The following is a 9,757-nucleotide window of genomic DNA, read 5'->3' as shown; positions in this document are numbered from 1 at the left end:
ACAGGAAGGACGGCGGCATTATATTATATATCTTCTTCCAACCAAACATTGTTTCCCTTGTTTAATTCATTTTAATTCAAAAATTTCTATTGGGCTCAATTCAAGAGAAGTCAGCGTGACACAATTGTGCAGCGTTTGATTATACAATATTTTACGACAGTTTGCTTCTACTAATGAAGAAATTGACCTAAGGTGGAAAAGCAAAGTTTACGGAATAAAATGTCTAATTTATTTTAAAAGTAAAAGCTGTTAATAGATAATTTTATTTTCTACTAAATTCGATTGGAAATTTATAAGGAGGAAAATTGTAATGTTTCACTTATAATTTTTCTATGAATCGTTCGCAAGATCCTTCTAACAGCGAATGACAGCAAAATGTTCTTACAATATAAATATTCCTATAGATGTACATTGATTGTCACTAATAGTAAACAATGAATTTAAATTATACTCCTCGGCTCTGCTAACAAATTATACTAAGAAATTATTTTTATATTGAATTTTATTTTGCACTATTTATAATCGGTTAATTATTAATTCAAAATTTGAAGAAGAGGAAAAATCAATTTAGGACTTCATAAAATTTTATTATTACAGAATTTTAATTTTAATTGGAGTAATAGAGTAGTGGAGTAGTAAGAAACAAAGCTGAAGAGTAAAATTTAAATTAGACTAAAACCGACCTAAATATTTCAAAGCGATCCGAGAGGTACAAGATAAATACGCATGCTAAATTTTGTGTGCGACTTACCAACAGGTGAAACTTATGAAGAGCTAAACAATATATATATTAAACACATAAAAATTTCGAAGAATTAAAATTCACAAATGATGCCACTCTTCGCTGGATCTAATGCTTTCCCCTTATGCTATGCTGTGATGTCTCGGCTTCCTTTTCTGCTAAACCGTTTCCTTGGCGCGTTGCGCCCCTGCAATTCTCAGACATTCGCTCAATTAGACTTTGTATTTCCTATTTACCCATAGGAAAACCGAAGAGAAAAACCCTAGTCTTGGGAAAAACTTCGGATAAAACCGTGGGCTGAGATTTAGGGCGCTTACGTTCTGCACCCCGTTTGGTTTCGCGCTGCATCCAGGATGTCACACGTCTTTTTCTCGGTGTTTCCTACTGCCGTCCACTTGAGGACCTTTTTTTGGGAGCTACCAGTTACCCCGTACTCGAAGGCGGGTTGATAAGTAGGAAAATAGCGACCTTCTTCTTTTCCTCTCGTGATCTGGCCCCAAATGTATTTTCAAAGCTTACGGTTTTTTACAATTTTTAAATCCCCACTAGTTCAACAATTTTATTGCGCTGTACACACTTAAGACTCGGAAAATCAGGAATCACGTTGTAAAACCACTATTTTAATATTCACAAACACAACACAAACACGAGTCAGAAATTTATTTGCGTTCGCGATCACGACGATTTCGAGTTTAGAATATCCCACCGCTGTCACAAATTAATGTGACATATTCTCATTTATTTAGGAGGGAAAGGCCGGTAAATTAAAAGCACTAGAAATTTCAATTTAAATAGAACACTTTTTATTTTTATTGACAAGCAAAAAGACAAAAGGAAATTGAAAAAAGATATTGCCCTCCACTCGGTAAGAGGTACAATTTTATCTGGCGAGAGCTTTTGAGTTCGTAGGAAACGATGCTTTTCAGACACCCCCAATTTTTCCTATCTTCAATTTGCCTGACCAATGGGGTCTGAAAACGGGGTAATAGGAACCCAAGGGGCGTACGAGGTGCTTGCGCATCTACTCCACGTGGGCTTACAGATTTTCATTAGCTGGGGCAATATACTTTTTCTATGTTAACTGAAATAAATCAGTTATTTACTCACGTTTAATAAGCACCTGTGTAGGCTGTATGTGCTCTTCACAATTGCAGCTTCCACACCTCATTTCAGAACACTCCAAAAGAAAAATATTTATTCACACGTTTCGCAGCACATCCATAAAGAAAATCCAACTATTATTTATTAATATAAAAAGCTAATTTGATCACAGTCGAGCTTCAATTCTTGCGTTTAATGTACACGTTTTATACATACTCCCTCTACTCCATGGACCGAAAATGGCGGGTGCACATACCCGTCTATTTAGGTGCTCTAGTATAACTGAGCCACAGAAACACGTGGCTGGAGCTGCTAGATCATGTCCCTGGACAGGTTATATGCATGTTTTTATTAGCGAAATCACTGTCGATTTTTCCTACGCCCCTACAATTCCACACGCGGGTGGAGTAGCGGATTTAGACTGGAATGCTATAATAATATCACTGCTGAACTTTTTTTATTTTTGTGATACTATTGTTTGATTTCATTAAAAACTAATTAATGTATAGCTGTAAGTGTAATTTTTGTGTACCAAAACTTTAATCTTGATTTTTTCGATATGAGATATCATGAATTTGCAGCTTCAAAAATACCCCGGCGACACGTTTTTTATGATAAAGCATTGCTCTTGGGATTAAAATGTCGAGAATTCAGCCTGCTATCTGACTCTATACATACCTTCATACCAGTCATAAAGGCCCTTTTCCTACGGACGCCCACATATTTTTCTCCCCTCTCCGCCCGACTCCTACGCAACGTATACGCGAAGTCCGTTATATGAGGGCGCGCACTGGCACGTAACATCACTTGTTTGGGAACTGGTAACCAGCAATCTTACAAACAAATCCTACAGCTGAAAACCAGCCATAGGTTTGGACCGCAAGCCTTTGCCGTCCCTCACATAAAAAACCAATCCTCTCCAGCTTTCCCTTAGACTCGCTCAAGGTGATCATCGACGGCACCACACTTGTTACTGGAAATACAGCCCGCCCGTTTCCACTGAGACAGTTGGCATTCCAGCTCTCTCAAACGATACGCTTACTCACTTCTTTCCGACCCGTTTCTTTTACTAACAAATCAAAATTTACGCTAACATCGTTTCTCTTTATGTGATAGACACATCAGTCCCTCCTTTTACCTTCTTCTTTGTCTTTGTCAACAGAAATCAATCGTCCCTGAAGATTATTCTCCTTGTTCCTACCACCAAATACCCTAATAAAGTAAGGATCACACTCCTAAAAAGAAACGACCACAGGAAAAACCATATCCTATTGAATCAATTTTTATGACTATTCAATAATTGTAATTGCGTTATGAATAACAATTGAAGAATCTAAATTGATTATATTTTGCGCAATTGAACCTATTCCATTTCTATAGTTTAATATAATTTTAATTATACGATTAAATATTAATAAATGAATGATATTTAATAGTTTTTTTCGAATTAAATTTAATCAATTCTTATCATTTTTCAATCATTTTAATTGCTTTATTGAAAACAATTGTAGGAATCAGAATTAACTATATTTTGAGCAATTGAACCCAATCGACTTCTATGTTTTAAATAATTGATGTGGCTGTCGATCCAAATCAATGTTTGTTTGTTAAAAAAACGCCCCCAAACATGTTTCCTACCCTGTGCTCAGAGATCCAGTCCGCCGCTGACCATCCCTGTTATCAACCCTACTTTATTTCCGATGTTTGCATCAGCGTAGTATTTGAGACACTTCGTGTCTCCAATAAGCGCGCCAATCGCGCGGCTACGACCAGAACCTTCACCCAATTGATGAACAGCGCCAAACTAACAGAAGTGGTCGAAGCCGAAATGAATCTAGGAACGAAAAGTAGCGAGGAAAAAAGAAAATCCATTGACACAGCAGCTAACGCACCACCTGCTAGAAGATATGATAGTTTTTCGGGCTGTCATTACTGTCCAGGGCGCCACTGCCACCGGGATTGCCGGGTATTGACCAACCAGCCTTCGGAAAACTGGAGAAGGGCGGCGGAGGCCAACAGGAATCGAGACAATTTAAAAAGAACACGGAAACCCAAGGGCCCGTCGACAAAAACGCAACCAACCAATAATAACCGCCGCCCGCACTAAACAAAAATCTACCCCACCTCTGGGCTTACGTCGAAAGGAAGTTACTGGAACTCCCAGCAGACTCCGGCTTTTTCGACAATATCATTAGAGCTGAGTTCCTTACCCTTAAACCAATCTATATGATTCTCCCAGTTCCAGGCAAAGATGACATGGCTGCTGAAGGGGCCAGCCTCAACCTTCGAGGAATAATCGACATTAAAGACAAAATAAATGAAAGGTCCTACCCTGGGTCCTTCCTGATCGCAGAAAACTTAGGCGAAGAACTAATCCTAGTTAGAACCTGGCTGAAAGAACAGCACGTTTTCCACGCAAGCCATTCTGATGATCTCTATATCGGTAACCAGGAAAGAGAACAAATGTTCACTGTCCTCAACACTCCTCGAGTTTCCGACAACCCACTTGGCCTATCATCGGAAGAACTAACCAGCGATTTACAAGGCCCAGGAGCCACCGCTTTCCCATAATTAGCGCAACGTCGCACACACATATTTTATAGCGGTGAATATCTGTGCAAAGCTTTGACTACAAACCATGACATTCATCTGAAACACAGTTAGCCATTTCGGAATGCACAGCGCCATTTTTCGGCAGCCAAGGTTAAGGTTATGGAGGAGCAGACTCTAGAAATGCTCGCTGGCCTGAACGATCTGACCATTGATGCAGTACAGCATCTCTCTGCGATTCATGAAACTCTGAAACATTTAGAGCAAGCAAGGATCTTTTCAATGATCGGCTTGAAAATTGGGTATCGACAGATACAAGTACACAAATACTTTGAAACATACTGTCTCTCATGCAATCTTCAGAAGTGTCATTTGGGAAAAAGGAAACTGCAGTACCTCGGCTATTTAGTGACTTTCGACGTTCGTCAAGCTACCTCTGAAAACATTCAAGCAATAAAATAAGCGAACCCTCGACGAACTCGTACAGAGCGTGGCAGCTTCTTAGAAACGTGTAACTGGAGACGAGAGTATCTACAAAATTTCGCGCCAGTAGCTGCACCTCTTACGTATTTATTGTGTACTACCAAGCCATAAAAATGGAATTCAATGGCCCAAGAAACATTTGAGAACGTACGAACTCTGTCGGACAAGCTCCTCAAGCTAAGCCGACCAAATCCAAACCCACCATTCACCCTGCAAACCGACGCCGAAGCATTTTCACCTATATTTGGAGGACAGCCAATTCACGCTACGCACAGATAGTACCGTTTTGACTTGGATCGATAGGATGAAGGTAATGTCGAGCATTGCACTGGAAAGAATAACGAGTTAGCCGATGCACTATCTCGTCACCCCGTATGAGCTTACTGGTTAGATAAGATGTTTTCTTTACTTGCGCTCATAACGTATTCTTGTTCTAGGAAGAATAACTTCAAGAGGACATTCGATATTGGCGTTTATTGCGGTAGTTACATGTCCAAGCCGGACTGACGTGAACTAGTGGTTAATCGGACGGTGGCTGAGTTTGTAATTTTCTCTAGCAAATAGGGTTTACAGACTATAACTATTTACAGTTAGCATATAATATCACAGATTACCATGTTTTTGGTTAGATCGTCAGTTGTATTAATAAATTACATGCGAGTTTTTGAAATATGGTCTGTTATTAACCACTGAGATAATTACTTAAATAATTATTACATAAATGTCATGTTGCGCGCTTATGGCACATTTTGCTCTCACGCTAGCTAGCTAAGTTAGAACAGAGGAACAATTTATCACATTCGATCTGCTAAAAAAATACAGTCTTGAAACGTTACAGCGTTATTGCTGTTCCAAATAGTCAATAAATTCTAGGTTTTTACAAGTAAGAGAGTTTGGAAAAAACTCGAAAGGTACTTATACATGCAAAGTTACCTTTTTTCTACCCGTGTGAGTTCTAAGGGACGGGGCAACGTTACTCGCCTGTCCTAACCTATTAGACTCATTCAAAGTTTCAACGTCACAACGGATGAAATGCCCAGGCTTTATGTTGGCAACAGAGACCTGTCGAGATGAGCCATTCACCTCAATTTCAAAAATCCGCTCCGACGTTCTATTTAATATTTTAAATGGACCTATGTGAGGTCGCTCGAGAGACTTTCTGGCGAAATCACGTATAAATACGGGAGTTCTTTTGTATCGGTGTTCAACTGGTGTTGGTTTTACTTTGCGTATATATTCGTGGAACTTCTCTATGAAAAACTGCTGGTTCGGATTAAAACTTTCCGAAGAACAAATTCTCCAGGAATTCGTAAAACAGTGCCATAGATAAACTCTGTCGGTGATGCACCAATGTCGAGAACATTCGATCGAAGTCCTAAAAGGGCTGTAGAAAGAGACTTAGACCATTCGCGGTCTGTGTGACTCATAACCGCGGCCTATAAAGTTTGACGCCATCGTTCGATCATACCGTTGGACGCGGGATGATGTGCTGTGGTATGAATTTTGTGACAGCCAACGAGCTGTAACAAAACTGTGAATATACGTTATTCAAATTAGCTCCCTTGATCAGTGGTCAATGATCTATGATGTCAATGTGAACGCGCTCAAATCTGCCATTTGATGCGGTAAAGTGGTCAGGAGTGAGCTGGTTGTGACGCGACACTTTAGACTGTTGGCAAGTTATACAAGCTTTACACCAAGTCGAAACGTCACTACGCATATCAGGCCGAACGTAACGTTTTCCGATAACACGATGTGTTACCTTGGCGCCAGGATGCCTCGGAATATGAAAAAGATAAAAAACACGACGTCTAAAAGGTGATGGAATTTATGAAGGTAAGGCTTCACCCGTAAGATCGCAATGTAGTGAAATGTGATCAGGACCTCACTAGATTTTTTTGAAGTTAACAAAGCACTTTAGATCAAGAATCAATTTTTGTAATTCTCCATCCTTTGATTGAGCTTGCCCGAGGTCCGTTAAGCTAAATTCGATCGGAAGCCGAATCTTTTCTACGCGAGACAATGCATCTGCTACGAGGTTCTCTGGACCGGGAAGGTAGGCGATGTTAGTGGTGAATTGAGGAATAAAGGAGACCTATCTCTGCTGTCGAAGAGATGCTATTTCAGCTTGTTGCTTGAACATACGTATTAGTGGTTTGTGATCGTTGACTATTATGAAGTATTGACTTTCAAGATAATATTTGAAGTGTCTAATGGCTTTATAAATAGCCGTCATCATCCGATGATACGCATTGTCAATCAGTTGAGCAGAGCTGAACTTCTTTGAAAAGAAAGCGAGTGGTTTCCAGTCACTATTAAGCTTTTGTTCGAGTGATGCGCCCATTTCACAGTTGGAAGCATCGGTTACGAGTGACGTCTCAGCGTTATGAAATGGATGAGCTGGAGCGTCGCGTTAGTCAGGTCCTTTTTGGCCTGTTCAAATGCGGATTTAGAATCAACGTTCCACTGAACTGGTCGTTTGTCATTCTTACGAGAATTACAGAAAATAATCGTTTAGTGAGGCGTGTGCCTCGGCGGCATAAGGAATGGAACAAGGGTAATAGTTCACCATGCCTAAAAATCGGCGTAATTCGATTACGATCTTCAGTTTCGGATATTCGACGATTGCACACACTTTCTCAGATGTTGGAGAACAACCTACGGGCCGACGGAATAGCCTAGGAACTCCAATTCCGATTTTCTGAATTGGCACTTTGCTAAATTAATTCCTTAGGAACAATGCTTAAGACGATCAATAACGATACGCAGATGACGTCCATGCTTTTCCTGGGAAGAAGAAGCGATGAGGATGTCGTCTATGTAGATGAAAGTGAATTCAAGGTCTCTTAATGAACGTTTGATATATCTTTGAAACGTGTGGCCCGCGTTTCGAAGATCAAAGGTCATCGCTGTGAACTCGAAAAGGCCAAAAGGAGTAATTATAGCGGACTTTTGTGTATCTTATGGCGCAATCGGAATTTGATGGCATGCTTGATGTTGATGCAATTTAGTAAAGACAGATTATCCTCGAAAGATGGTCGTAAAGTCAAAAATGTGCAAGACCGGGTATTTCTCGTGAACGGTCACGGAATTTAACCGGCGATAATCACCACGGACCTTCCATTCTCCCGTTTTCTCCTACTCAAGTGAATAGGTGAAGCTCAAGGGCTACTAGATGGCCGACAAATGTCATTGCTAATCAAACGTTAAATTATTTTCTTAGCAGCGGCCAATTTGTCCGGAGATAAGCGACGGGCCCGTTGGGATAACGGTGGTCCAGATATTTTAATGTCATGTTTTACCTCGTCCATACATGTTTCACATCTGCCCCTATAATTGGGTGAAGTACTGAGGCCACAGCAAAATTCAAATTCATAAGCATGCGAAGGTTTAAATCGATCTTCACGCGTCTTACACCAAAGGTTTCAACCCTAGTATCGTTTGCTGCGAAAAATGCAAAATCGCTGACTTTATTGCCTTTGACATTATCGGAATCTGGTGTCGATAAGAAAAATTAACTCGGAACGTGTGTCCCGTATGTGGAGACGTTTGGATGAGACGCTCGATTCGACCGCCTCCAGGCGAAAAGGCTGCGCTAGTTTTCCGAATCAGAACCGGTTCTCCATTTGCATGGCTTCTTGCATTTGGTGGCCTTCACTAGACTTTTGATAACTGAGGTAATCGCCACTCAATCCTTCGTAGCTTTCTATTAGCGTCCGTGAATAGAGAACAAACGTGTGTGGTTCACGAAATGGCAGGGTTCATCCGTGATGAAGCGTCGACAGAAATTCCAAAACCTGCGAAAAAACTATACAGTATCGCATTCACAATACGCTAATCAAGCATCTCTAGTGACGCCAGCACGCGCCGAAAATAAACACTTTTTCCGATCCACTTTTCAATCGTATCTGTCAGATGCGTATTGACGAGTATGCTTTTGTGGTTAATTTTTTCTTAAATTTGTTCGAATTGAGTGCAAAAAACCATGGAAAAAAAGGTAAAAGTGTCGGAGAAACGTGTTGTGTCGTTGGATGTTTCTCGGTTATATAACCGAGAATATGAAAGAATTGAGGAGAATTTTAAACAATTTAAGAGAATTTAAGAATTTATGATTTTGAACAATATTTTTATTGTTCAGGTTATATCAGGGGTAGAATATAATATATTTTCTAGTTCAAACATATTCAGGAATTTAAAATATGCAATGCAGTAGCTTATTAATTATTTAGCACTGTTAAACTGAAACTCTAACCTGAAAATTCAATTGCCTCGCATTACTTAATAAATGCCACGAAGTAGAATAAAAAGACCCCACTCCAGGAAAACTTAGACGGGTGACATTTTAACAATTGTCTGATTTTTCTTTAAATAATTTTTCATTTCAAATCATTAATATTCAAATACCAGCATTTCAATCTTATGATATTTTTACCATAGAATATTTTATTAGCGGAATAAAAACAGTGTTTCATATTTAAATTAAAAATTTCCAAATGTCTAAGGCATTTTTGGTTAAAGTTGGATTTTTTATTTGATCATTTTTGCACGGGGCTGTCCCGGTATATATCATCAGTCACGGACGCATTTTTATAATGCAATCAAGTGATCTGAAGAGAGCAGTCTGCCCAGTCATATTGGACAAAGCCTGGTTTTTACCCCATCATTGACGGACTGGGTTGCAGTCAAGTACACGGTGGGGGGACATACAGCTTAAGGTGAGTTCCGAACCACCAGAACCTCAGTAAAAGTACATTAAAAAATTTCTAGAGGTACCGGCTTAGGGATCGAACCCCGGACCTCTAAGGTGAAGTCCGAGTGTCTAACCAACTGAGCCACGAGGCTCTTATTATTATTATTATATTATTATTATTATTATTATTA

Source organism: Belonocnema kinseyi, chromosome 1 (genome assembly GCF_010883055.1).
Source record: "Belonocnema kinseyi isolate 2016_QV_RU_SX_M_011 chromosome 1, B_treatae_v1, whole genome shotgun sequence".
In the NCBI taxonomy this organism is placed as follows: domain Eukaryota; kingdom Metazoa; phylum Arthropoda; class Insecta; order Hymenoptera; family Cynipidae; genus Belonocnema; species Belonocnema kinseyi.
Note: the sequence above shows the minus strand (reverse complement) of the source record.